This window comes from Podarcis melisellensis, assembly GCF_964234715.1.
Source record: "Podarcis melisellensis genome assembly, chromosome: Z".
Taxonomy (NCBI): Eukaryota; Metazoa; Chordata; class Lepidosauria; order Squamata; family Lacertidae; genus Podarcis; species Podarcis melisellensis.
This window is the reverse complement of record NC_138547.1, coordinates 17,828,327-17,855,453: the sequence shown is the minus strand read 5'-3', so window position 1 is coordinate 17,855,453 and position 27,127 is coordinate 17,828,327. Positions and strand designations below refer to the sequence as shown.

The 27,127-nt window shown below is 45.8% G+C and overlaps 1 long non-coding RNA gene across 1 annotated transcript in view; it reads right to left on the bottom strand.

The window, feature by feature from the left end:
- The window catches only part of LOC309362340, a 167,301-nt gene extending 144,741 nt beyond the window's left edge, over positions 1-22,560 (bottom strand). Inside the window, exon 1 of the long non-coding RNA XR_014164926.1 lies at positions 22,391-22,560. This is a non-coding gene — a long non-coding RNA (uncharacterized lncRNA). The remainder of the gene's footprint in view (positions 1-22,390) is intronic.
- Positions 22,561-27,127: the final 4,567 nt, after the last annotated feature.

Here is a 27,127-nt window from a genome sequence, read left to right as displayed (position 1 = left end):
ATTGACACCTCAGGAGGGACTAACACGTCTTAGAGGCATAGAATTGGACTTAGAATCATCCTAAGCAACAGTGGAATGTATGCTACAGCTACCTGGGCCAGGTGCATGGGGCGTGTCCCCAAGGGGAGCAGGATGCTGAGGGAGCACACCTGACCTGGGAGTGGAGCTGTGACTGGGCACGAGAACCCTGCCTCAACAGCATGTTTGCACATTGGCGTCCAGCCGAGGAATAGCATTCGTCTCTTGTGCTGCTGCATCACACTGCTGACTCATGTGAAGCTTGATCCTTTCATATGTACTACTGGCAAGCTTTTTTTTTATTATCATGACAACACAGAAACAAAATCTCAAGCAAACGTGATCAAAGGAAACAGATTTGAAAGTGATAAGAGCAGCATAGCTTTAAGTAAGAAGTGAGGAAGGTGTTTTGCTCTAGGCTCTCACCTGGTCAATTGAAAATACACAATCAACATGCTCAATGACAGGGACCGGACTGAGGAGGAATGGTGGGGACTGCCCCCCCCTCTTCCTGAACATTCCTGAGAAGAGGAGGACAGTACAGTGGTGCCTGCAAGATGAATGCCTCGCAAGACGGAAAACTCGCTAGACGAAAGAGTTTTCCGTTTTGGAGGTGCTTCACAAAACAAATTTCCTATGGGCTTGCTTCGCAAGACGAAAATGTCTTGCGAGTTCCTGCGGGTTTTTTTTCCTCCCCCCCTTTCTAAGCCGCTAATAGCGCTAATCCGCTAATCCGTCAATGGGCTTGCTTCGCAAGATGAAAAAACCGCTAGACGAAGAGACTCGCAGAACGTATTCTTTTCGTCTTGCGAGGCACCACTGTATAGATTTAGAACAGTGGTTTGCAGAAGGTCATGGTTCAGAGGCTGCAGAGGGGAAAAGCTGGGAGATATTGGGAGAGCAGCAGGAAGAAGAAGCACCAGGGGAGAGACAGCTGCCAGATTCAGTGTCTTTGGAAAGCATTCCTGACTGCCCGCCCCCCAGGACCCTGCATGCATTGAGAGCAGTAGAACAGAAAGCTAAGAGGCAGAAAGCACAGATCAGGGATGACGTAGAATAGGAGAGATGGAGGCGGTGGGACTTAACTTGGAGCAACACCAATAGCTGAGAGTCGGCATCATCCGTCTCTCTCTGTGAATAGTGAATAAAATACCATTGTAAGAACTTCTTGTTTTCCCATTTCTAGCTGCCAGCCGTGAGGGAAGGGGATCAAATTCTCTGGAGCCTGACACTCAGAGGGACCCACCTCCAGCGACCCTCTGTGCCCCCAAGTAATTCTACTTCCCCAGGAGGTGCTACTGCCCACTTTGAGAACCACTGTTCTAGCACAGGAACCTATGCGCTTCTGGACAGTGAACAATGGACACAGCCCTGTGATTCAGTGATCTGGTCTGGAATGCCCTTTGAACTACCCCCTGCACTACCCACATCAGAAGCACCACCAGTAAATTTTCTAGTTAGTTCAAAAGGTGCTGATTTATTAAGCCAACTATATTGCTGTACATATTTAAGACCCTGAATGACGCTGGAGGGAGGTAGTGGGAGAAGCCAGCACAAGATGGAGAAGAAAGGGAGCCTTGTCACACAGAGATAAAGCAATTATTGTTTCATTAAAGATGGATGGCAACGTGCTGCTGCCCTCCTGAGTAATGGCTGCCGTGACACCTTCATACCAAATGAGGAATAAGTTTCCTCGCGGCCCTTCCGATTGGACTCTGGAGTGTGTTCCCGGTTGACTGGTGGGGAAAACCACAGGGATGCTTCCACCCCTGAAAGGTCAGCCTGAAATATTCAAGAGCTGAAGGTCACGCGTTTGTGGAGAAAGGCCATTGTCAGCCCAGAATACATTACAAAGTCATTATCCCATCCTGCCTCCTCAGAGCGAGTGCAGCACACTGGCTGGTAGCCAACTAGGCAGAGCAGGCTGTCAAAAAACATCAATCCAGCAACAAACGGTGTTACCATTAGTATATAAAGTCCTTAACAACTTGGGACCAGTTTATCTGTGAGATCACCTCTCCCCATATATGCCCACCCACCTGCTTCAGTTGGTGGAACGGGCACTGTTACATGTGCCACATAATACTCATTACACATTTGTAAGAACTCCATCTTTTAGCATGGCAGCACCTACACTCTGGAACCCCCTTGACATTAGGCATGTGCCTTCTCTGTATTCTTTTCAACACCTGCTAAAAAACATTTTGTTTAGAGAAGCCTATGTCTAGAAGTTGTTGTGAGTTTTCAATCTGTTTTTAGCCTATTGCTATTTTAATGTTTTGTACGTCTTAAATTATTGTTGTTTTCTTGGTGACAGGAAACCCTCAATGTGTGTGGTTCCTTGGGGTTATGTTTTATCCCCTATGCTCTTTAACATCTACATGAAACCACTGAGTGCAGTTTTCCAGATGTTTGGAGAACGTTGTCAGCAATATGCTGATGACACACAACTCTACCTTTCCTTTACACCTGAAGGTGAGGCAGTGGGTGTGCTGGACGGTTGTCTTGACTTGGTCATGGACTGGATGAGAGCCAACAAACTGGAGCTCAATCCAGATAAGACAGAGGCACTCTTAGTGGGCAGTTCCCTAGACCGAATGGTGGGGAGGCTGCCTGCTCTTGATGGGGTTACATTCCCTCTGAAGGAGCCAGTATGCAGCTTGGGGGTACTCCAGGATCCATTGCTGACATTCGAGGCTCAGGTGGCCTCAGCGGCACAGAGTGCCTTCCATCTGTTCTGGCTGGTGGCCCAGCCCTATCTGGACAGGAATAGCCTAACTTCTGTTGTCTGTAACCTCTAGGTTAGTTTACTACAACATATTATGTGGGGGGCTGCCTCTGAAGAGGGTTCAGGAAATTCAGGTAATGCAAAATTCAGTGGCCGGGTTGCTCACTGGGGCAAGACAGTTTGAGCATACAGTATTACACTGATCCTGGCCTGACTGCAGTGGCTGCCAATTAGTTTCAGGGCACTGTTCAAAGTGCTGGTTTCGACCTATATAGCCTCAAACTACTCAGGACTGCAATACCTTAAGGACTGCTACTCTCCATAGGAATCTACCTGGACCCTGAGATCATCCTTTCAGGCCCTTCGGACTAGTGGAAGGTGACACAGGAGCAGCGAACATCTCCTGGCTGTTCCCAAACCTGCCCATGTAATAACAAGCTTCATTTGATACTGTGGGATCTCCAAGTAAATTTGCAGATGATTGCATTGCACCTCTCTCCTTCCATCCCCTTAGGGATGCAGGTGGTGCTGTGGTCTAAACCACCAAGCCTCTTGGGCTTGCTGATTGCAAGGTCAGCAGTTCAAATCTGCATTGTGGGGTGAGTTCCCATTGTTGAATTTGACTGGACTTCACTGTTCAGAGGTCCTTTACCTGTCCTCTGATAAAAACCCCTAAACATTATTTAAGCACTGAGCTTCCTTTGCTATATTCTCTCCCTCTCTGCAATACCAACATCCCAGAAAGTTGTTGTTTGCTCAACTTTAAAGGGTTTGTGAGGGCAAAGGAGCTTCCTGGGTGCGTGGGTGGTGCAGCAGGCAGATTCCTGAAGTGTGTGGTAATGTGGATTATATGTTGCTTTTCCACCCCCACCCCCAGACTCAGACCATCCCGGTCTTTTTTTCTGGAGTGCATTTGGCTTACAAGCTGGGAGGATGTTCTTGTCTGCAAGACAACATCATGCATGACAAGAAACAGACAAAAGCACCAATCTCTAAAAATTGCTGCCTTAAATTGTACAGTAGGGTAGAAGGACAACTGCACATCTGTCTGGAGTAAATAGTAAGAGGTGATTAAACAAAAAACCTTGATGGTTTAAGGGGCAGCTAATATCACAGATGACAGAATTGGGATTCAAGATGACCTTAACAGATTGGAGATCTGCGCCAAAACTAACTAAATGAATTTTAAAAGGGAAGACCCAGCCCAGGTGCAGCTTCCAAGGGGATGCCTGGTTGCGGTTCCTCAAAAAAAAAAAAAAAAAAAAGTCCCCAGGGCCATGCCCCCCAACCACCACACTACGCCAGTGGGAGGTTGAACTAGATGACCCTTGGTGTCCCTTTCAACACTACAATTCTATGACTCTATGAGAGTTAAGGTTCTCTTTCCTGTTTACTCAAGCTCTGGAAATCTGTGAAATTGGGGGCTTAGGCTGCTGCCTTCACAGATGCGCCCTGGATTACTATGCGGGGCTCAGCCATTCTCTTAGGAGTTGAATAATAATATAAAAGATTCTGTGTTTCAACTATTAGGTAGTCGATGTAGTCATGTTCCATTATACAGCTTCCCAGCGCCCTGAAACTCATTAAATCTAGTTTTAATAATGGCCTGACATTAAATCAACATACAGGCACTGTCTTATTAAAGTGAAATTAAATCATTCACCTGAGACATTTAATTGTGAGCAATTTCTTTTTCCCAAGGTGCCAAACAATTTAGGGACTCTATTAGGATCGCCGTCTGTCTTCTCCTCCATTTCCTGACCTGTCTCTCTGTCTTCTCCCATCTCTTCAAATTAACTTAGCTGCTTGCAGTGAACAGAGGTGTTGGGCTCTAACGTACAATGCCCCTGTGGGGAAAGGTTGCAGCGTTTGAGGCTTTGTAATTTAGAGAAAAGGCGATGGAGAGGCAATATGATGGAAGTTTATGAAATGACGCATGGCATGGAGAAAGGGGAGAGAGAAAGGTCCCCCCCCCAATAACATTGGAACTCAGGGCCACCCACTGAAGCTGAATGATAAGAGCATTCAGGATACACAAAGGAAATCCCTTCTTCACACAGCGTATAAACTGTGGAGCCTGCTGCCACAAGAAGGAGCCTTAGCCATCAATTTGGATGGGTCAGGGACGCGGGTGGCGCTGTGGGTTAAACCACAGAGCCTAGGGCTTGCGGATTAGAAGGTCGGCGGTTCGAATCCCCGCGACGGGGTGAGCTCCCGTTGCTCGGTCCCTGCACCTGCCAACCTAGCAGTTCGAAAGCACGTCAAAGTGCAAGTAGATAAGTAGGTACCGCTCTGACAGGAAGGTAAATGGCGTTTCTGTGCACTGCTCTGGTTCTCCAGAAGCGGCTTAGTCATGCTGGCCACATGACCTGGAAGCTGTATGCCGGCTCCCTCGGCCAATAAAGCGAGATGAGTGCCGCAACCCCAGTAGGTCACAACTGGACCTAATGGTCAGCGGTCCCTTTACCTAAAAGAGGGTCAGACAAATTCATGCTGGATAAGGTTATTTGGGACTATGAATAACAATGGTTCTACCTCCAGTGTTGCTCATTAGGAGACTCCCTCTACCCCCCCTTCCATTGCTACAATTCACAGTGTGGTTTAACAGTCCCTCTGCCCAGGGAACTCTGGGAAATGTAGTTCAGCAAGGGGAAATAAGGGTTTCCTAACAAATCAAAGGGATGTGGGTGGCACTGTGGTCTAAACCACTGAGCCTAGGGCTTGCCAATCAGAACGTCGGTGGTTCAAATCCCCGCCACGGGGTGAGCTCCCGTTGCTCGGTCCCAGCTCCTGCCAACCTAGCAGCTTGAAAGCGCGTCAAGAGCAAGTATTGATTCATTTTTCTGCATTGTTTACCTTGTTGTGTACACTGCAAAATCCAGGAAGGTCCATAGATACAGAGCAATCTGTTTTGCAGGCAGACTATCCTAGGTTAAATCTTCAAAGGTATCTTCAGATATGCTGGGAAAAGACTCCTGCCTGACACCTGCTTATAGACAGTGTAGACATTCCTGAACTCGATGGACCATTGGTGTGACACAATATAAGGCAGCTTCGTATGTTCCTATTTAATCCAGCCCTTTATTCAGAACGATGAGGACTAGAGTCTTAGGGGATGGACCTGGGCTCAGGGGTAGAGCAAATGCTTTGGATGCAGAAGGTCCCAGTTTGGAACCAAAAAAAGAGACATCTCCAGGTTGGTCTGGGAAAAGACTCCCTGGCTGAAACCCTGGCAAGCTGCTGCTGCTAGTCAGTGTAGACAATACTGAGCTAGATAGATCAGTAGTCTATCTAGAGCATCCGCCTTGCAAGCAGAAGATCCCAGGTTCAATCCCTGACAGCATTCCCAGGTAGGGCTTGGGAAAGAATCTCTGCCCGCAACTCTGAAGAGCAGGTGCCAGTCAATGCCAACAACACGGAGCCAATGGACCAACGATCTGACTAAGTGTAAGAAAGCTTTCCTTGAAATACACTGGCAAGGCTCTCCTCTAAGACTCATGTGTGAGAACTAAGTGTTCTCTCAGCTATTTCTCTCATGGGCTGGCCACATGGCTTTTATCTCCTTTCCAACATAAAAGCAAACTATGCCTCCACGCCAAGAAGCATCTCCTGTGATCAGGGCCATTATCTCCAGCTCCCTGCCCACCAAGCCCACAGCATGATACTCCCTACTACCAGAGCCAATTAATCCTCCTCTGGGTGCCAGCCATCCAGCGATAAACAGGAGCTGTACATCTCCATTAAAGGATAATACAAGGCCATTAAACTTGTTTTTAGCTCTTGCTGTTCAATTATCACCAGCATTTAGGTACCTTGGCCTTGAGTCTGCAAATACAACCCCACCTCCAAAAAAACACACACACAAGAACAAAAATGACTCCCAAGCATAGCTAAGGGATTTCAAAATGATACACGAAAATACGGCTCACTTTTGAGCTAGTGGGGGTTCCTTGTCTGGTGCCTCCCACAACTCCTTTGCATCCAGCCAGTCCCTGACAGGTTCCACAGGTCAGACAGGTCAAAATTACAATATGTCAATCAGAGCATTTTGCGAATTACAGATCTTGCACCTTCCGGGCAGAATTTTCATTTGGTATTGACATTCTGAACAGTTTTTGCAAGTTACCTTCACATGTCAGCTTGAGTGATCAACAGAGTTGGTACGTCTTGTTCATTGGACAGTCTGGGCAAACATCATTATTTGTGTTATCGTTCACCTCCATTAGGTTCCATTGTACTGGAGAAACCATGCCTGAACACTCCCCCAGAGGAGCTGCAGCCTACGTGTGACCTCACACTCCAGGGATTATGGCAGCAGCAGTTTCCCAGGACACAATAGTATGCATGTGATTTCGGAAGTTCATTTGACAGAATTAGTCATTCACAAACAATTTTATACAGTATTCCATTCACAAGTACACAATTTCTGTAGCAAAACCAGTTTAATTAACTGTTTCTGGTTGAAATGGAAAGCCTCCATACCCTGCTGTGCTGCTTGCTACATTTACACAGCAAGTGGTCCCATTCATAAAGACCAGCAGTATTACCTGCTATTACAGCAGCCCGGCCATTAGGTGTGCTATGGCACAACAGCTCTGACAGCAGAAGTTTGGACATCTTGTCCCATTAAATTTTAAAGTCTGTCAGGTGCGAGCCTTTACTGAGGATTCCGTTAAGGTTTTTGGGGTGGTGTGTGTGATGTTGTGCTTTGAGGAGACATGTAGGTGCATTTATGGCTTTGTATCTGTGAAGAGGTAATGGGGTTTCGCACTTATGATCACACTTATATATCACTACTCTCCTCCACAATAATGAGAACATAAGAAGAGCCTGCCTGGGTCAGGCCAAAGTGGCCTGAAACACAATAGAGAAAGCAGGACTCTAGCACAATATTTTAAAAATCTACTTCCCTCAAAATTCCCACAGATGGCTTGCTTTACCTCAAAAAGGAGACTGGAAAGGGTTAAGAAAAGGGCACCCAAAAAGATCAAGGTGTCGTGGCCTTATGAGAAAAAGGTGCATTTGGGACTTTTTAGGTTAGAGAAAATGCAACTAAGAAGTGACATGATAGAAGTTTATAAGGTTAGGCAGGGCATGGATAACGTGGAAAGAGAAAGGTTTTCCTCCCTCTCTTAGAAAACTGGAATTCGTAGACACTCAGTGAAGCTGAATGCTGGAAGATTCAGGACAGATAAAAGAAAGTGTTGGAAGAGCTTGCAGCTTGGGTGAATTAGATTGAAATAACTACTTATAGTTCCTGGAGTTCAAAGGGCTTATTCATGCAGGAACTATTTACAGAATGAATTGAAAAGAGATAGAGAAATAGCAAACATCTTTTATCAGCAAATTGAGCAAGGAAAAACAAAATGGTTCAGCCATTTTAGGATTGGAGTTAAGTTAACCACAAGGGCTACAAGGGAAGTGCTGGATTGATAGCTACACAAACAGTGACCTCATACGGTTTAAAGTAATACATTAACTAGAAGTTCTGAAGAAGGAAATGTGCTTGCTTTTCTTCAACAAAAAGTTCTTCTTCATGCAGCACGTAGTTAAACTATGGGACTGCCTTCAACAGGAAGCAGTGGTGGTTACCAAGCTAGATGGAGGAGAAGTCTTTGGGTGCCTACTAGCCATGATGGAGGCTATGCCCTGCTTCCACATAGCTAGCAATGTTTCTGAATATCAGTTGCTGCAAACCACAGGAGGGGTTATTGCACTCAAATTCTGTTGCAAGTCCAGGTTTCCCTTTGGGGCATACTACTGGCCACAGTGAAAACAGGATGCTGGAATAGATGGACCATTGGCTTGAGCCAGCTGGGCTCTTCTTGGGTTTTGACTTTATCCATGAATCCACAGATTACAGGAAGCCGAGCAGAAGAAAGTGTAGCAGCATCTCTTAGCTCTTACCAGCTCAGTCTTCTTGGGTGTTGAATGATTCAGTGACTAATATAGCTGAAAGCTTTTGAGGTTTGCAACATTTGAAGCAAGCACATTACATTGGCATAAATATAATAAAAGGGATTCACAATTTATGGATTACAAAATTGTTGCAGGGAATCTGCTAACCATTCTGATCTCCCCACCTCTGCATTGTATGTAAAAAGCCCAAATTTCAACCCTTGGCAGCATGTGCAAGAAGGCCTGGTAAATGTTCTCAAATTATACTAGTAAAAAAAGCATACAGAAATGCATTATATGAATTAAAGCTGCAGAGGAAAATGTGGATTTCCATGAAGGAAATTTTATTTCTGGAAATGTTCCTTTCAATTATCTGCCATCTGAACTGGAGCAAAAAATGATGTAACAGACAAGCAAACTTGCCTCTACATTCATAAATGGGTTATATTTCTCTTCCTTATTTAGCCTTGTTATAAATACATCTGTAATTAACTGCAGGGAGGAATTATTCCCAGGGCTTCATTACAGTAGGCGTGGGAGGAGTACATTTGTTCTCACATACATCAGGAAATCTTATTATTTATTAAGCTTATTAAGGCAATTGCCTTATACTAATCATCTCCTAGGTGATTCACAATAAATTTTTCTATTACAAGTAGAACTTCTCCAATCTTGCCTCCTTCATCAGAATTTCTTTGATGACTGAGAAGTGTGGAAGGTCCTCTTCACTTAGGCAGCAATAGCAAGCTGCACAAATATAAGATAGGAGACACCTGGCTTACCAGTAGTACACCTGAAAGGATCTGGGAGTCTCAGTGGATCATAAACTTAACATGAGCCAACAGTGTGATGCAGCAGCAAAAAACACCAATGCTATTCCAGGCTGCATTAGGAAAAGTATAGTGTCCTGGTTAAGGGAAGTAATAGCCTCACTCTATTCTGCCTTTGTCAGAATACACCTACAGTCCCATGTCCAGTTCTGGGCATCACAATTTAGGAAAGATATTAACAGGTTGGAACATGTGCAGAGGTGGAGGCAACTGCTTGCACTCTGGACCCTTGATCTTCTTGGCAAATAAAAAATAGAAGGGAGGGGACAACTGACTGGGCCAGGGAGCCACTGGTGGTCCTTGCCTGCTTGAAGGAGAAGCCCTCCCTGGATTTGGAAAATCTAAGTAACTACCAGGGAGTTGCCAATCTCCACTTCTTGGGCAAGGTTGTTGAGTGGGTGGTCAAACCAAATATAGGCACTCTTGGATGAAACTGATTTTCTAGATCCATTTCAATCAGAGTTTATGCCCAGTTTTGGTACAGGAGCTGCTTTGGTCACCCTGCATGACCACCTCTGTTGGGAGAGAGACAAAGGAAATATGTCCCTGTTAATTCACCTTGACCTCTCAGCAGTTTTAGATACTATCAACCATAGGATCCTTCTGGAGCAGCTTTCTGAGTTAAGGGTGGATGGCACCACTTTATGGTGGTTCTGGTCCATAGCTGTCAACTTTTCCCTTTTCTTGCGAGGAATCCTATTCGGAATAAGGGAATTTCCCTTTTAAAAAAGGGAAACATTGACAGCTATGTTCTGGTCCTACTTGGATGGTTGTTTCCAGTGGGGAGTGTTCTTCAGCCACGTGAAGCCTTCAATGTGGGGTTCCTCAGGGTTAAATTTTTATCACTCATGCTCTTTAACATCTACATGAAACCACAGAGTGGGGTCATCCAGAGTTCTGGATTTGCAGAATCATAGTTAGAAGGGATTAGAGTGGTCATCTTGTCCAGCCCCCTGCAATGCAGGAATCTTTTGCCCAAAGTGGGGCTCAAACCCCACAACCCTGAGATTAAGAGTCTCATGCTCTACTGACTGAGCTATTCAGGCAGTTTTGGAGTACATTGTCATGAATATCCTGATGACACACAGCCCTACCTAACATCTGCAGGTGTAGCAGTGGATGTGCTGGACTGTTCTTTTGCCTTGACAATGGACACGATGAGAGTCAATAAACTGAAGCTCAATCCAGATAAGGCTGATGTGGGAAAATCCCACCTCACATCTGTTGCACAGCCGAGTCATTTGCTCACTAGCAACAATCAGTGACACCCAAGAGTTCCTTAAAAGTAAAGTTTTATTTCTTGCTTGAGCAGGAAAGCTTACAGCAAGTAATCAGGAAAGCAATCAAAGGCTGGAACACCAATCTCTGCTTCCACATAGCTTTTATAGTCATATAGGTTAGACATGCAAGATACACAGCTTAACCGCAAAGACAGATGCTTCCATACCTCAACTAGGTCATGGCCTAGCACACTTCTAAAACTCCCCTTTACACACCCTCTTGTGATTTGCTCTTTCTCTGTTCCTCTCGTCAGCTTGCATTTCAGCATGATTAATAAATGATTATGAAGTATCAGAATGGTGCCTGCCACCTGGTACAAAATGGTGTTCGTCTTGCTTAAACTGCAATAAAGATAGAGGTGGTCTTGCTTCAGTTACAAGACTGTTAGTGGGTGGTTCCCTAGATAGGATGGATGGGAGGTTGCCTGCCCTTCATGGGGCTACACTCCTTTCGAAGGAGGGAGAATGCAACTTTGGGATGCATTGTGGTTGCTTGAGGCTCAGGTGGCCTTGGTGGCACAGAGGGCCTTCCATCACCTTCAGCTGGTGGCCCAGCTGCAGTCCTATCTGGACAGAGATAGCCTAACTTCTGCTGCCTATGCTCTGATAACCTCTAGGTTAGATTAATGCAACACATTATATATGGGGCTGTTTTTGAAGATGGTTCAGAAACTTCAGCTGGTGGAGAATTTGGTGATTCACTGGAGCAAGATGGTTTGAGCATATTACACCAAACCTGGCCTAACTGCACTGGCTGCTGATTAGTTTCCAGGCCCATTTCAAAGTGCTGGTTTTGATCTATAAAACCTTAAATGGCTCAGACTGCAATACCTCAAGGACTGCATCTCAGACTCAGAGATAATCATCGGAACCTCTTATTCATGTGCCTCCTCCACAAGAGGTCTGGAGATTGGTAATACTAGAAAGGGCCTTTTCTGTAGTGGCTCCCAGCTTATGGGATGCTCTCCCCAGGGAGACTCGCCTGGCACCTTCACTACATATTTTTAGGCAGCAGACAAAAACATTCCTCTTCTCCCAGGCCTTTGGCTAATTAAACAATCTATGAAGGGCAATATAGAAATATGATGATGATGATGATGATGATGATGATGATGATAATAATAATAATAATAATAATAATAATAATAATAATAATAATAATAATAATGGTCTAAAGCAGTGGTTCCCATTTTTTGGGGTGGTCCACACTCTCAGTTCCATAAACTCACCTGCTGTGCCCCCTACACTACACTATAAAAAGCATTGCTCAGAATAGCAGTTTGCACAACCCACCAACAAAGGTAAAACAGTAACAGAAAAATAGAAATCTGTCTTGGGTTGTATTTCACTGTAAATCTCCTTAATCTGCAGTTCTGGAAAGAATGCATAAACAGAACCTCAGCTACTCTCAAAAATTCACGCATCTCCGAATTTTGTGATGCAGTTCTCAAACTCTCTCCCAAAATGTGTACTTTAAAAAATTTGGACAAACTGCCTCCCAAAAGGAATGATTTAAGAAAAAACAGAGTACTGTGGCGCATTATATTATATGATTTGCAAAAGCAGAGAGAGAAGGCAAAATTGATCTGTGCCTCCATGGACAGCTGTGATTCCAGAATGACTCCCAGGCTGTGCACCTGGTCCTTCAGGGACACAGCTACTCCATTCAGGACCAGAGAGTCCCCAACTCCCATGCACCCCCTGTCCCCCCAAAACGGGGGGGGGGGGCGATGTCAGGATTCAACCTCAATCTGTTAGCCGCCATCCATCCTCCAACCGCCTCCAGACACTCACACAGGACCTTCACTGCCCTCACTGGTTCTGATTTAACACAGATGTAGAGCTGGGTATCATCCACATATTCATGAACACCCAGCCCAGCCCCCTGATGATCTTTCTCAGTGGCTTCATGTAGATGTTAAAAAGCATGGGGGGGGGGAGAGGACAGAACCCTGAGGCACCCCACAAGTGAGAGCCCAGGGGTCTGAACACTCATCCCCCAACACCACTTTCTGGACATGGCCCAGGAGGAAGGAGCAGAACCACTGTATAACAGTGCCCCCAACTCCTAGTCCCTCCCCAAGGTGGTCCAGAAGGATGCCATGATTGATGGTATCCAGCAGAACTAGGAAGCAGCTCTCACCTTTGTCCCTAGCTTGCTAGAGATCATTGACCAGAGCGACCAAGGCAGTTTCAGTCCCATGGTGAGGTCTGAAACCTGATTGGAAGGGATCCAAATGGTCCGCATCCTCCAAGTGTGTCTGGAATTGTTCCACAACCCCCCGCTCAATCACCTTGCCCAAGAATGGAAGATTTGAGACTGGGTGTTAGTTGGCTCTATCGGCTGGGTCTAAACATTTTTTTAAAGAAGCGGTATAATGACTGCCTCTTTCAGTGGGTCTGGAAAAGCTCCCTCACAGAGGGAAGCATTCACCACCTTGCAGAGCCCATTGCCCAGCCCTTCCTGGCCTGCTTCTATGAGCCAGGATGGACAAGGATCAAAAAGACAGGTGGTTGGTATCACTCGTCCAAGTAGCCTGTCCACATCCTTGGAGGTAACAGATTGAAACTGATCCCATATAACTAGTTATGTTAGGACTTCAGCACTCTCCCACCCCGGCCCTGCTCCCATGGTGGAGTCTACCTCCTTCAAAATTTATCTGCAAAAAAATTGCAAAAGCATTGCACAAGATCTTGGGGTCCCTACCAGGCCCCAATGACAAAGGTGGATCTGATAGATTGCAAACCACCTGAAAGAGTCTCCTGCTACTATTTTCTGCAGATGCAATAGAGGCGGTGAAGAAGGTCCTCTTTGCTGCCTCCGCCACTTGGTAGGCTTGACATTGAGCTTTAACCCGTGTCTGGTCCGATTCAGAATGAGTTTTCCACCACTGGCGCTCTAGCTGTCTCAATGATTGTTTCATCACCCTCAGCTCCAGGGAAAACCACGGGGCTGTCCGGCTCTTTGGAGGGTGCTTTGGAGCCAGACAGTCAATAGCCCTGGTTAACTCCACATTTCAACAGATCACCAGGGAAACAGCTGAAAGGCCATCAACATTGGATAAACATCCCTTACCACTCTCTGGAAACCATTTGGATCCAGTAAGTGAATCTTTCTGCTCCTCTGTTACATCAGAGCATCTCAGCCAATCCTATTGAACCTCTGTCATCACTACACAATCCCTTTTTGCCAACCTGAGGCATAATGTGTACTGTTCCTGGATCATCAGCATTCAGAAGTTTCCCATGAATACCTCAAGATCTCAGATCCCTCACTCCATGATTTATGAGGCCTGAAGACAAACCCTGGATAAGGGCTTTTAAGTTTTCATTTTTACATGCAGGTGCCTTTGCTAGCAAACTGTTTTGACACAGGCAGTTAGTGTACCTTGGAGGAGGCGCTGAAAAGTAGCAGAGACATTTCACTGAATGCAGATGTTAAAAACATCCTGGAGTATATTCTTTCCCTGCCCCCCCCACTGCACATTCAATATACTTTTCTCCTAAAGTAGAAATGAAATTTCCACGATTTCTGTGTTATTGTTTTGCATGACTTGCATAGTTATTTTAGTTGAGCATCAAGGGCTTGACATGCCTTCCTGTTTAATGAAGAAGGGCTGTTGTTCAGTGGCAGAACATCTTGCTATAACCCCCTCCCCCAATAAAAGCCCCTTTTGAGCCTTCAGTTTGATTTAGGAACCTTTTTGGGGGAAGTGGTAGTATTAAATTCAAGCCTTTCTTTAGAACAATAGGGATTAGAATATTACTTTATTTTTTAATGGAAAAGTCTTGGCTCAGGGGTGGAGTACCTGTTCTGGATGCAGAAGGTCCCAGATACAAACCCCAGCACCCTCTCTAGGTAGGGCTGAGAAATTAAACCCTGTCTGAAAACCAGGCAAGCCTCTGCTGCCAGTCAGTGTGGACAATACTGAGCTAGATGGACCAAGGGTCTGGCTTTGTCTAAGGCAGCTTCCGATGAAAACACTTTAAAAATGGCAACGGAGCCCAGTGTTTCTTCATTAGCAGTGCCGTGCTGCTGCTCACTGCCTTAGGCTGATTCCCTTCTGCTCAAGGCCGAGGGGGAGGAAACTGCATGGAAGAGCTTTAGAAAATCTCACCTTGTCCAACCGGTGACAACTGAAACCCTTGAAAGCATGTTGCAACCAGAGCCACAGCCAAGGACGGGAAGACCTCAGCGAATTGCGGAGATTAAATGCAATACCAGTGATTAATCAACAGAATTAGCATGCACACTGCACTCAACAGCATCCTAGTCATCTGATAATTGCAATTATTGCATAATAATAATTGCTTTTAATAAACACGGGTGTGTAACACTTGGCATATATTATCTCAATAATCTGCCTAGCACCAAGGCCACACTGACAGTGCACATTCAAAGCAGTATCATACCACTTTAAACAGCCCCATAGGAAATTTTTGGAGCTGTAGTTTGCTTAGGGGGCTGAGAGTTCAGAGGAGACCCACATTCCTCTCCCCCCCCCCGAGTGACAGTTTCCAAAGTTGTTTAGAACTCAATCCCTCTTCCCCAGGGAACTCTGGGAATTGTAGCTCTGGGAGGGAAATGATATGTCCCCAAACCTGCTGGTGAAGGGCAGGTAATAAATTTAACAGTAGTAGTAGTATCCCCCAAATGTTAAGAAATAGAATTGTCATTCTTCTTGGATTTGACACTATGTTGTAAATGTACACATGTGGGCATAGTGCAAACCTTGAGGTCACCCCCTTCCATCAACCCTCAGGATCCACCTAGCTACTCCCCAAAGACTACAAAAGACTGAGCCAGATAGAAGTTGGCTGCCCCAGTCTATTGCCCTTGTATTATGGTGCAGCATCTTCCAAGCACAGCCTCACTGAGGTTCAGAAACATTTGCAGCTCTCGCACGCCTGCCAATATCCAGCAGGTGTAGGTGTACAAAAATAAAATGTAGTAAAGCTTCCCTTCCTAGTCTGTCATTCTTCACCAGAGGTCACCAACATTGCCTGGGCAGGAGGAGCTCGTAATACCACTAATAATATGGATTTGTCTGTGCAGACTTTGATTTTCTTTCTTTCTTGCAAAGGGATGTGGAAATGGGGCAAACGAAATTTCAGGTTGGGGAAAAAACAAGAAAATGAATTTCGGAGGTTCTCTCCTCTGTATTTGTAGGAGAAGCAAACAAAACAAAACAAAACAAAACAAAAAAACCTGATCTCTGGTTTGCAGTGTTCCAGAAGCCAAAGATGAAGGAAGTCAGGGAGGGGGAATGCAGAATACTTTGAAGTCACCAGCATGCTGAGTTGCAGCTTTGTGGCTCATTGCTAGTCATTGTGAGTGCCTTTTGCAAAGGAGGGCTGGGGTGGGTTTGTGTGTGTGCCTTTGTAGGTCATCTTTGAGTCTAAATCACAGGTGCAGAGAGTAATCAGTCGCATATTGCAGCCTGGCAGTTTGCTACAGGGGAAGGAGTCATTAATTTATCACCCTTCTCAAGGAGCTGAGAAGCAGAGGAGGAAGAAGGGAGAGGGAAGGATATTGAAAGTGGGATGCAATTTGGATGCAAAAAGGACAGCACTTGTATATTTTTAGCATCACTCATGATCCAGAAGCGAAGGGTGTGTGTGTGTGTGTGTGTGTGTGTGTGAGAGAGAGAGAGAGAGAGAGAGAGAGAGAGAGAGAGAGAGAGAGAGAAAGGGGGGGGGGGAGAAAAAAGAAATCAGTCAATTAAAGGCTTTTCTTATCTCAGAGATGGTGCCAAGATAACTTAGTTCTACGCAGAGTAGATCCATTAAGAACATAAAAAGAGCTTGTTGGGTCAGATCAAAAGCCCATCTAGTCCAGCATCCTGTTCTCATAGTTGCCAACCAGATGCCCATTATAGGAAACTGTTGCAAACAGGACCTGAGCATAACAGCAATTCTTCAGTTGTTGTTCCTTATCTTCTAGTATTTGATGGTAGACTATTCCTGGGCATGGAGGTTCTGTTAGTAGACCTTGCAGCTTCGGTGAATTGGATTGGAATAGTCACTTACAACTATCTGGAGTTCAAAGGCTTTATTCATGCTGGAACTATTTACAAAAGGAGTGGAGATGAAAATAAAGACATCTCATTGGGAGGGAAGAACAAGCTGGCTCAGCTTTTTAAAGTGGTGTAGTTAACTTAGACAGAGAGACTACAAGCAAATGCTGGCTAGTTTGCAAACAGTGCTCTCATGTGGCTTAAAGTAACAACATGCATTAACAATGAACTCAAGGGAAATAAATGTATTTCCTTTTCTTCAACGAGTTCTGCTATCACAGTAGACCTCTATTAGAAGAGCCTTGCTGGATCAGGTCAATAGCCCATATAGTCCAGCATCCTGTTCTTATAAGAGCATTCCGCCTCCTGCAGTTCCCATCAACTGGTATTCAGAAGCATGCCAACCTCTGACCTTGGAGGCAGGGCATAGCTATCATGGTTAGTAGCCACTTACAGCCAAATTAATTAATGTCCTTAAATTAGCCGCATCCGTCAATTTTGATGGATCTCAAAGGCTGCAGAGCAAATTAACAAATATTCATGCCTGTTCACAGATTCTTTTCTTTCTTTTCTTTTTCTTCTTTTTTTATTAAAAAAACCCCAGTATTGGCTTTTCACCGGAGATTAGTCCTGACATTTGAATAAAAGCTGAAACAGGAGAGCAAACAGCTTAACAAAACTGCATTACATCAGTTAACCAAAAGTGAATCTTTGGCAGGCTCAGCTGGGCATCTTGGAGGGGAGGGGATGAGCTGATGCAGAGGGTGTCACTGGTTTCAAATGAGGATCCCAGGAGGCTGGAAACTAACTTCTTATGCCTTACATCAGGGAGTCAAACTATGCTGTCATCACACTCCAGAATCCTCATTTCCCTTGTTGCAGCATTTGCAGAGAAAGCGGAGAGAGAAGAGTTTTTCTCCTTCTGTCCTAACACTAAAATCCATGGAATCCAATAAAGCTGAATGTTGGAAGATTCAGAAGAGATAAAAGAAAGTCCTCCTGCACAAAGCGCAGAGTTAAACTATGGAACTCCTTCCCAGAGGAAGCAGTGATGGCCAACAACCTAAAAGGTAAAGGTTAAGGGACCATTAGGTACAATTGTGGCCGACTCTGGGGTTGCGGCACTCATCTTGCTTTATTGGCTGAGGAAGCTGGTGTACAGCTTCCGGGTCATGTGGCCAGCATGACTAAGCCACTTCTGGCAAACCAGAGCAGCGCATGGAAACACCATTTCTCTTCCTGCCGGAGCGGTACCTATTTATCTACTTGCACTTTGAGGTGCTTTTGAACTGCTAGGTTGGCAGGAGCAGGGACCGAGCAACGGGAGCTCACCCCGTTGCAGGGATTCGAACCGCCGACCTTCTGATCGGCAAGCCCTAGGCTCTGTGGTTTAACCCACAGCGCCACCCGCGTCCCACAACCGCGGCCAACAACCTAGGCAGCTTTGAAAGAGTATTAGACACATTAATGGAGGAGGAGAAGGCTGTTAGCAACAATGACTATGCTCTGCCTCCAAAGTCAGAGGCAACAATGCTTCTCAATATCTGTTTGTTGGAAACTGCAGGAGGGGAAGAGCGTTGTTCTTGACTTTGGGTACTGCTTGACGGATTCCTATAATAAGTATCTGGCCAGCCACTGTGAGAAAGGAGTCTAGACTAGATGGAACCCTTTGGCCTCATCCGAAAGGTTCTTCTTATGCCATGGAAGATAAGGCTATTCTTGGAGGATAAGGCTATCCATGGCTACTAGTCATGATGGCTATATTAGGCCTCCACAGTTAGAGGAAGTGCTTCTAAACAGCAATTGCTGGAAACTACAGAAGGGGAGGGGACGTGGGTGGCGCTGTGGGTTAAACCACAGTGCCTAGGACTTGTCAATCAGAATGTCCTGCCAACCTAGCAGTTCAAAAGCACCTCAAAGTGCAAGTAGATAAATAGGTACCACTCTGGTGGGATGGTAAAAGGCGTTTCCATGCGCTGCTCTGGTTCGCCAGAAGCGGCTTAGTCATGCTGGCCACATGACCCGGAAGCTGTACACTGGCTCCCTCGGCCAATAAAGCGAGATGAGCGCCGCAACCCCAGAGTCGGCCACGACTGGACCTAATGGTCAGGGGTCCCCTTTACCTTTACAGAAGGGGAGAGCACTGTTGTGCTCAGCTCCTGCTTGTGGGTTTTCTCTAAGGGCACCTGATTGTCCACAATAAGGATTGGATGATGGACTAGGTGGGCCACTGGCCTAATCCAGTATGTTCTTAGAATGACTCAGGTGGGATCCAACTAGTGATGACTTGTGAGCTTCCCAGAGGAATCTGATGATGAAATTTTGAGCTAAATGGACCTCTACGACCTGATCAAGTGGGGTTCTTCTTTCAAGGTCTTGTTGTTGCAGTGCAGTTGCTCTGAAGGTTGGGAAAACACTCAAGCTCAGAAATGGAAATGCCAAGTGCATCTGAGGCCATTGGGCATCAGTTGTTAGGGCCGATAGCTCTTCATCGAGGGGCTAAGTTTTTGATTGGGTTGCTTTTGAAAGGAGCTTTCAGCCGAACGTTCAGAGGTGAATGGGGCCATAACGTAAGTGATGAATGGAACAATGCAGGAGTCTGATGGTAAACCCATTATACTGGCACTTAAAAGTCATCACGCCTAGGGAATGACAGAAGGTGTTTTGGAGCTGAGCTGTGTTTCAGGATACATATTTCAGCATGAAATTTCTCTTCCCAATGCTGAGGGTCATTTCGTGAACACAGCTGAGCTAAGCATTTTTTTTTTTTACGGACCTCATACATCTGGATAATATAATTCTGCTAACACCCCACCACCTGCAATTTATGAGTAGTGGCAAGAGAGAGGAGGACCAAGGGGGAGAGGAATTGCAGGTGAAACCTTTAAGAGGCACTGATTTGAAATTGGTCCTTTGGCTGAGCCCAGCTAGAGCTGGGGATTCTGAATTGAAGATTCTGCCTTGGATTTTTTAAAATCTGCAGAGAGAACACAATCTCTCCAGTTCAGTCTCTCCATCTCCTTCCTTCTCCTTCTCTTCTTCCTCTTCTTGAGGTTTTAAGCAGAGTTTGGATGGCCAACTGTCAGGAATTATTTAGCTGTGGTTCTTGCAATAATTGCGCTTTGGGTCTTTTACGATTCTATGGTTCTACAATTCTCAGGATACTTTCAGTACTTTAAGTGGTACTGTATCATAGTGGTTTCAATGGAGGGTGTTAATGTGGCCTAAGACTGATGGTACATTCTCATAGATTCATAGAACTGTAAGTCTGGAATTCTAGATTTGGCTCTCCTGTCTTCTCTTCTCCAGACTAAGCATGCCCAACTCCCTCCACTGTACCTGCACAGTTTCCAGCTTGTCCATATCCTCCTTAAATTGTGGTGCTTAGAACAGGACACGCTCCAGGTGAGGTCTAACCAAGGCAGAATAGAGCAATACTCTTACATCCCTTCACCTGGACACTTGACTTCTGCTGATGCAGTCTAGAATTGTTTTAGTCCCCCCCCCCCATTAACCCGCTCCCCCAAGCTTGAATTTATTATTGCAGCTAGATAGCAGGCACTTTTCATAAGAATGTAGGATACAAGAAGAACTCCTGCATCAGGCCAAGGGATGATCCAGTCCAGCCTTGATTGTAGACATTCCCATTCTTGACTCTCCATTCCCCCTTAACATTGCATTTCCAGTGCCTGAGAAAGACTAATAAAGGATTTAACAGGAGGTAGCAAACTAGAGCCACTACAAATGCTTGAGCAAATGTTCTCTGGTCTACCAGCCCTCAGCTGGCAGAGCAGGTTTGAGATTCTGTATACCCAGAAGAAGATATATCCCAATTTATGGTGACATAAACTATTACTGTGCAAACAGCAGGCATCTGTCTTCCACCGCCTCACAGGTGGGTGTTCCTATCTCTGTGAAATTAAAAACAAAGATGTAAGGAAAGAGACCACCTTATGGGAACTTGTCCTTTGCAATAACAACATCTACTAGGAGGCAGCGGTGGAGCAAGCCGATTGGGTTCCTGGGGTGGCGCATGTGCCTTGCGCCCAGGGGCGGGGTGATCTGGGGCAGGACACTCTTTGGGGCCTCCAAGGAGTCTGCCTGCCTCCTCCCACTCAGCCACCCTACAGCTGAGGTGGAGGCAGCAGGTGGACTGTTTGGGCAGTGCAGAGCCTGCGGGCGTCCAAGCCACCGTGTCACTCCCAAGAGAGACGTGTGGCTTGGGCACACTGCAGGCCCTGCGGTGAGTGCCGTCCAGCATTTTGTCACCTTCCTCAGTGGTGACACCTGGGGTGGACCGCCCCCACCCCCTTCCTCTGCCCCTGCTTGGAGGTGCGTTAGTGGATTCCCAGGGGGGGGATTTGACTTAATATAATGGTCTATTGATGGCTGGGCGGGGTGGGGACAATGCAGGAAGAACATAAGAAGAGTCTCTCTGAATCAGGCCAAGACCCATATAGCCTTCAGAACTGCAGAAGAGCCCTGCTGGATCAGGCCAGTGTCCCACCTATTCCAGCATCCTGTTCTCACAGTGGCCAACCAGATGCCCCAAGGGGAAGCCTGCAAGCAGGTCCTGAGCACAAGAGCATTCTCACTTCCCACGGTTGTCAGCGAGTGGTATTAAGAAGCGTCACTGCCTTTTGACTGTGGAAGTAGAACATTGCCATGGTGCTAGTAGCTGTGGATAGTCTTTTCCTCCATGAATTTGTGCAGTCCTCTTTTATGACCAAGTTGGTGGGTCCCCACCTCCTGTGGCAGCGAGTTCTATAGTTTAATCCATTCCCATGAGCAGTGAAATTATTTTGAGTGCCCCAAGAATGAGGTGGAAAAGCAGAAACCTACCCCACAAAAATTTATCCCTGCCACCCTTTGATCATTTTAAAAAAATCAGTTTGATAAAACAGCTAAAACAGGTCAGTAGCAAAAGTAGAAAAGAAGAATAAAAAGAAAGCATACAGTAGTGAAAAACAGATGGTGATGGAGGTGATCAAGTCACCAGCTTGACTCCCCACATCCCTCCTATGCATCTGCTTAGTGCAATTAATCTTACTGTTAATTGGTGGAGAATTGGAGGAATATTCAACAAAGCACTTGTAGAACCCAATAGCCCTGCACCACACCTCTTCTGCAGCGATGCTGCATATGTCTGTGGTGGAATCTACACACATATAAAAAATGTTTGAAAAATGCTTTATTAAAAAAAGTGCTTAAAAATACATTTTCCATAAGGCTCATTATCGCCATCTAGTGCCACATTGTATATTGCACTTAAAACACACCTAAAACGTTTTCTTTTCTTTAAGAGAGAGTAGATCAAGATCAAGGAGCCCAATTAAGAACCTCCAGATATGCCTGGTTCTCCTCCTCCTTTTCCACCTGTAAGCAGTTTGAAACCCGCACCTTTAATGGGATTTATTCTCCAAAGCATGAAGGACCCAGGGTTAAAAATAACATCATGGCCCACAAATTCTTACATCAGAGGAACTGGGGAACAAGTCATCATCATCATATATATAAACCAAACTAAAACCCTTCAGAAGAAGTTGCTTACAGTGGTACCTCAGGTTAAGTATTTAATTTGATCTGGTGGTCTGTTCTTAACCTGAAACTGTTCTTAACCTGAAGCACCACTTTAGCTAATGGGGCCTTCTGCTGCTGCTGTGCTGCCGCCACGTGATTTCTGTTCTCATACTGAAGCTAAGTTCTTAACCTGAAGTACTATTTCTGGGTTAGCAGAGTCTGTAACCTGAAGTGTCTGTAACCTGAAGCGTATGTAACCCGAGGTACCACTGTATACCTAGTCAGATCACAGGCCCATTTAGCTCAGTGTTGCTTGCACTGACTGGCAGCAGCTCTTCAATATTTCAGGCAGGGGACATTCCCCACCCTACCTGGTGATGTCAGGGATTAAACCTGGGACCCTGTACATGCAAAGTTCATTCTACTAGTTATGGCCCTTCCTCTAAAATCAGAAAAAAATTCCAGTCCTTGTGGTTCTGAAATAAACAAGAAGTAGGGAGCTGTCTTATACTGAAGCAGAAGAAGCTGTTGACTTCGGAAGGAGGGGTGCAACTTTACTCTTAGAACATAGTATTGGACATGGGCTCCAGATATGAGGAGAGAAAACCTGCATTCTGCCATTTGGACAAACCCAGGAGCCATTTGCAGGCCCCAGTTGGTTTATTTCATTGCCCGTGGCTTCCAGGCACTTAGGGCTCCAGCGCTGGGTCAACATGCAGATAACCTGCTCTGTTCTCTCTGCAGGATAATATATCCACCCCGCCCCCCACAAATGACTGCTGTGAAACTTCCCCACGTGATAAATGAACATCCCTCCTGAGGTGATTTTGTTTTCCCCTCCAAATAGCAAATTATACCGAATGAAGCAACGGCAGTAAACCTGCTGTTTCCCCCCGATGATACATTGTTAAAAGGGAGCTGCGAGTGCTAAAATTACATCTTGTACAACACAGACTGTCAGGTTGTTGTGTTCCCTTGGAATTGTTCACTCCAGCACAGCAGAAAATCCCGTCTTTCAGTCTCCTTGGGGTGTGCCTTCCTTTCACAGGTGAACATAAGAACATAAGGAGAGCCTTGATGTTGGATCAGGCCAGTGGCTGACTTCACCCAGCATTCTGCCCTCCCACCATCATGGCTAATAACCATAAATAGTCCTCTCCTCCTCCATGAATTTGTCTAATCCTATTTTAAAGCTACCCACATTTGGTGGTATGCACTACTTCCTGTGGGAGAGAGCTTTGTAGTTTAACTTTGTGCTGAATGAAGAACAGACCCTCCAAGTGTTCCAGGGACAGTCTTGGATTTACAGAAGCCATCCCGCTTTCTGATTTGATCCCAGAATGTCCTGCTTTTCCTTAGGACATCCCTATATTCATCAGAGAAATCTTGGAGGGTATGGAGTTATCAAACCCCTGAGCCATCTGAAGACAGCCCTCTATAGGGAAGGTTGTTTTTTTAATGTTTACTGTTTTATTATTATTTTTAATACGTTGGAAGCTGCCCAGAGTGGCTGGGGCATAAATGGTACCATTATTATTGTAATTTTGGAATAAAGGTAAAGGTAAAGGGAACCCTGACCATTAAGTCCAGTCGTGACCCACTCTGGGGTTGCGCGCTCATCTCGCTCTATAGGCCGAGGGAGGAGGCGTTTGTGGCCAGTATGACGAAGCCGCTTCTGGCGAACCAGAGCAGCACACGGAAACGCCGTTTACCTTCCACGCCGGAGCGTCCCTATTTATCAACTTGCACTTTGACGTCCTTTCGAACTGCTAGGTTGGCAGGAGCAGGGACTGAGCAACGGGAGCTCACTCCGTCGCGGGGATTCGAACCGCCAACCTTCTGATTGGCAAGTCCTAGGCTCTGTGGTTTAACCCACAGCACCACCCGCGTCCCTAATTTTGGAATAGGACACCGCTATTTTCTTCAGAGAACTGTTGGAGGGTATAGAAGAAGTCCTTCCTTTTTCCATCTGTCCTGAATCTTCCACCATTCAGTTTTGTTGGATGTCTACCAGTTCTAGTGTCATGAAAGAGGAAGCAATATTTCTCTCTCCACTTTCTCCATACCATGTGTTGCATCATTTTATAAACTTCTTGTTGCCAAACACTGCAACATTTCCTCAGAGCAGAATGGGCAAGTGCCAGCCTCCCGGATAAAATTGCTAAGTGGGTCGCAGGCTATTCCTCCCATCTGGCAAGGCACTTGGAGATGCAGTGAAGTTTTCCAACCTGCACAAGCTGGCTTCCAGCAGAGCCGTAGCTCAGTGGTTAGAGCACTTGCTTTGCATATAGAAGGTCCCAGGTTCAATCCACAATATCATTTCCAAGTTGGCCTGGGAATTGTTCCTAAATCCTGAAACCCTGGAGAGCAACTGCCAGTCAGTATAGGCAATATGGAGCTAGATGGATCAATAGTCGGACTATGTAAGAGGCAGCTTTATATGTTTCTGGGATGGGCTATAGCTCAGCGGCAGAGCATCTGCTGTGCTTGCAGAAGGCCCCAGGTTTAATTCTCAATGTTCAGGCATCTGGAGCAGCTGCAAGATGTGGGCTGCTGGCAAGGCGATTTGCCGAAGGAAAAAAAGGGTACTCACAGGGACACTCCTGGCCTCCTTGAGAGTGAGGAAAGAGAATTTCTCAAGCATTTTAACTCCCCTTGGATCATTTTCAAACGCAATCCGTGTTTGCATTAATTGACGGTGAATGAAAGTGAGGAAAGAGAATTACTGCAAAACGTTCTTTCCCCCTTGTTCATGGAGAGGCAGTGTGGTGCAGTGGCTAGAGTGTTGGTTGAGGATCTGGGAGACTGGGGTTCAAATCCCTGCTCAGCCATGAGGCTCACTGGGTGACCTTGGGCCAGTCACTCACTCTCAGCCTAATCTACCTCACAGGATTGTTGGGAGGAAAAAATGGGTAGAGCTATGTATGACACCTTGAGCTCCTTAGAGGAAAGGCGGGATACAGTGGTACCTCGGGTTAAGAACTTAATTCGTTCTGGAGGTCCATTCCTCACCTGAAACTGTTCTTAACCCGAGGTACCACTTTAGCTAATGGGGCCTCCCACTGCCGCACCTCCACCGTGTGGTTTCTGTTCTCATCCTGAAGCGAAGTTCTTAACCTGAGGTACTATTTCTGGGTTAGCGGAGTCTGTAACCTGAAGCATCTGTAACCTGAGGTACCACTGTTTAAGGTTAATAATAATAATAATAATGCAATTTCTCTTCACATTGACTGATGGCGAACCAGTGGGTGGCAGGGATATGGAGCCCTTTTGGGCATAGCACTAGTTATTATTCAATACAGGTGTGTCTCCCCCGCTCCCCACCATCAATCAAGCAGCTGAGCTGCCCTCCCACCATATTGCCATGTCAGCAGAAACTCCTGCTTTGCTCCAAAGCAGGTATTCGATCTGATGCTCCCCCTTTGGTAAAAATGTGCCCTTTCCACATCTGTCTTGCATAATGGAACAAGCACCACATCTGAGCTCTGAGCACATTGCCCTGGAGCTGAGCAACAAGCCCAAATTGGCTTTGATATCCATTGCAGGTGATTCATTTGGAATCTTGAATGCAGGAAGAGAAAAGAGGTGGGGAGGTGTGATGATGATTTGTGGGTCACTATGGGAGAATGCAGTGTCTCAGGTTGATGAGGCCATCAATATCCATCTAGTCCAGTATCTAGGTCCAACAGTGGCCATCCTCTCAGTCTAGCCTACCTCACAGGATAGTTGTGCAGGTTAAAATGAGGACTAGGATCTGGGAGACCAGGGCTCCAATCCGCACTTCATGGCCATGAAGCTCACTTGAGGACCTTGGGGGCTTAGTCCTTGCCTCTCAGCCTACCTCACAAGGTTGTTGTGAGGATAAAACATGGTGGTGGGATAAAACATGTACATCACCTTGAGCTTCTTGGAAGGGGGAATATAAATGCAATAAATACATGATAATTCTATACATCTTTTCCAAGAAAGATCTCTTGTCAAATATACACAGTGTAATTGATTTCAACTGAAGGGTGGAAAGGGTTGTGTGGTGGAAATTACAGTATATGCTTTGATAGCCTGCATTCTAAGAGATGTAAAACCTGTAAAAGAGAATGTGAGAGGATGTTGTTAGGATAATCCACTTTCTCATTCTTGTATTAAGAAAGTGTCAAGAATATTTGTGCAGGAAAAACTCAGCTTCTGGTAGAGAAGAGACAGCCTGTTCTCTTTGCTGAATCAGGCATCTGGCTCTGATACTGCAGGCATGCTTTTCCTCTAAGAATGGGACTTAATTTCTGCACCTGTGTAAAGCTACGGCAGGAAAATGCCTATGTATAAGCCTGTGTGATTTATAGGCCTGTGGACTCTACCTTTGTGGGTTCCACAGCTGCTGCTGCATTGTCCAAAATAAAGCTGGCATAATGGTGTGTTCGTTGAAGATCTCCACCACAGTTGTTTTAGGAATTCGAAGAGGGCCTTCTTGGGGCATTGGTCTTCATTTGGAAATGCATTGCCTGGCTCACCTTTCCCACTAATTGCGATCAATCCATCTTGCTTAGGTTAAGTGAAAGCAAATCAGGAAGACAGATGGAATCACACTCGTGAGAACATATGAAGAACCTGCTGGATTAGGCCAATGGCCCATCTAGTCCAGGTTCCTGTTCTCACAGTAGCTGACCAGATGCCCCAAGTGGAAACCTTAACTCAGGATTCAAGCACAAGAGCAACTCTCCCCTTCTGGGGTTTACAGCAACTGGAATTCAGAAGCATTGATGCTTCTGACCATGGAGGCAGAGTACAGCCACCGTGGCTATCAGCCATTGAGGTCCTCTCCTCCATGGACCTGTCTAATCC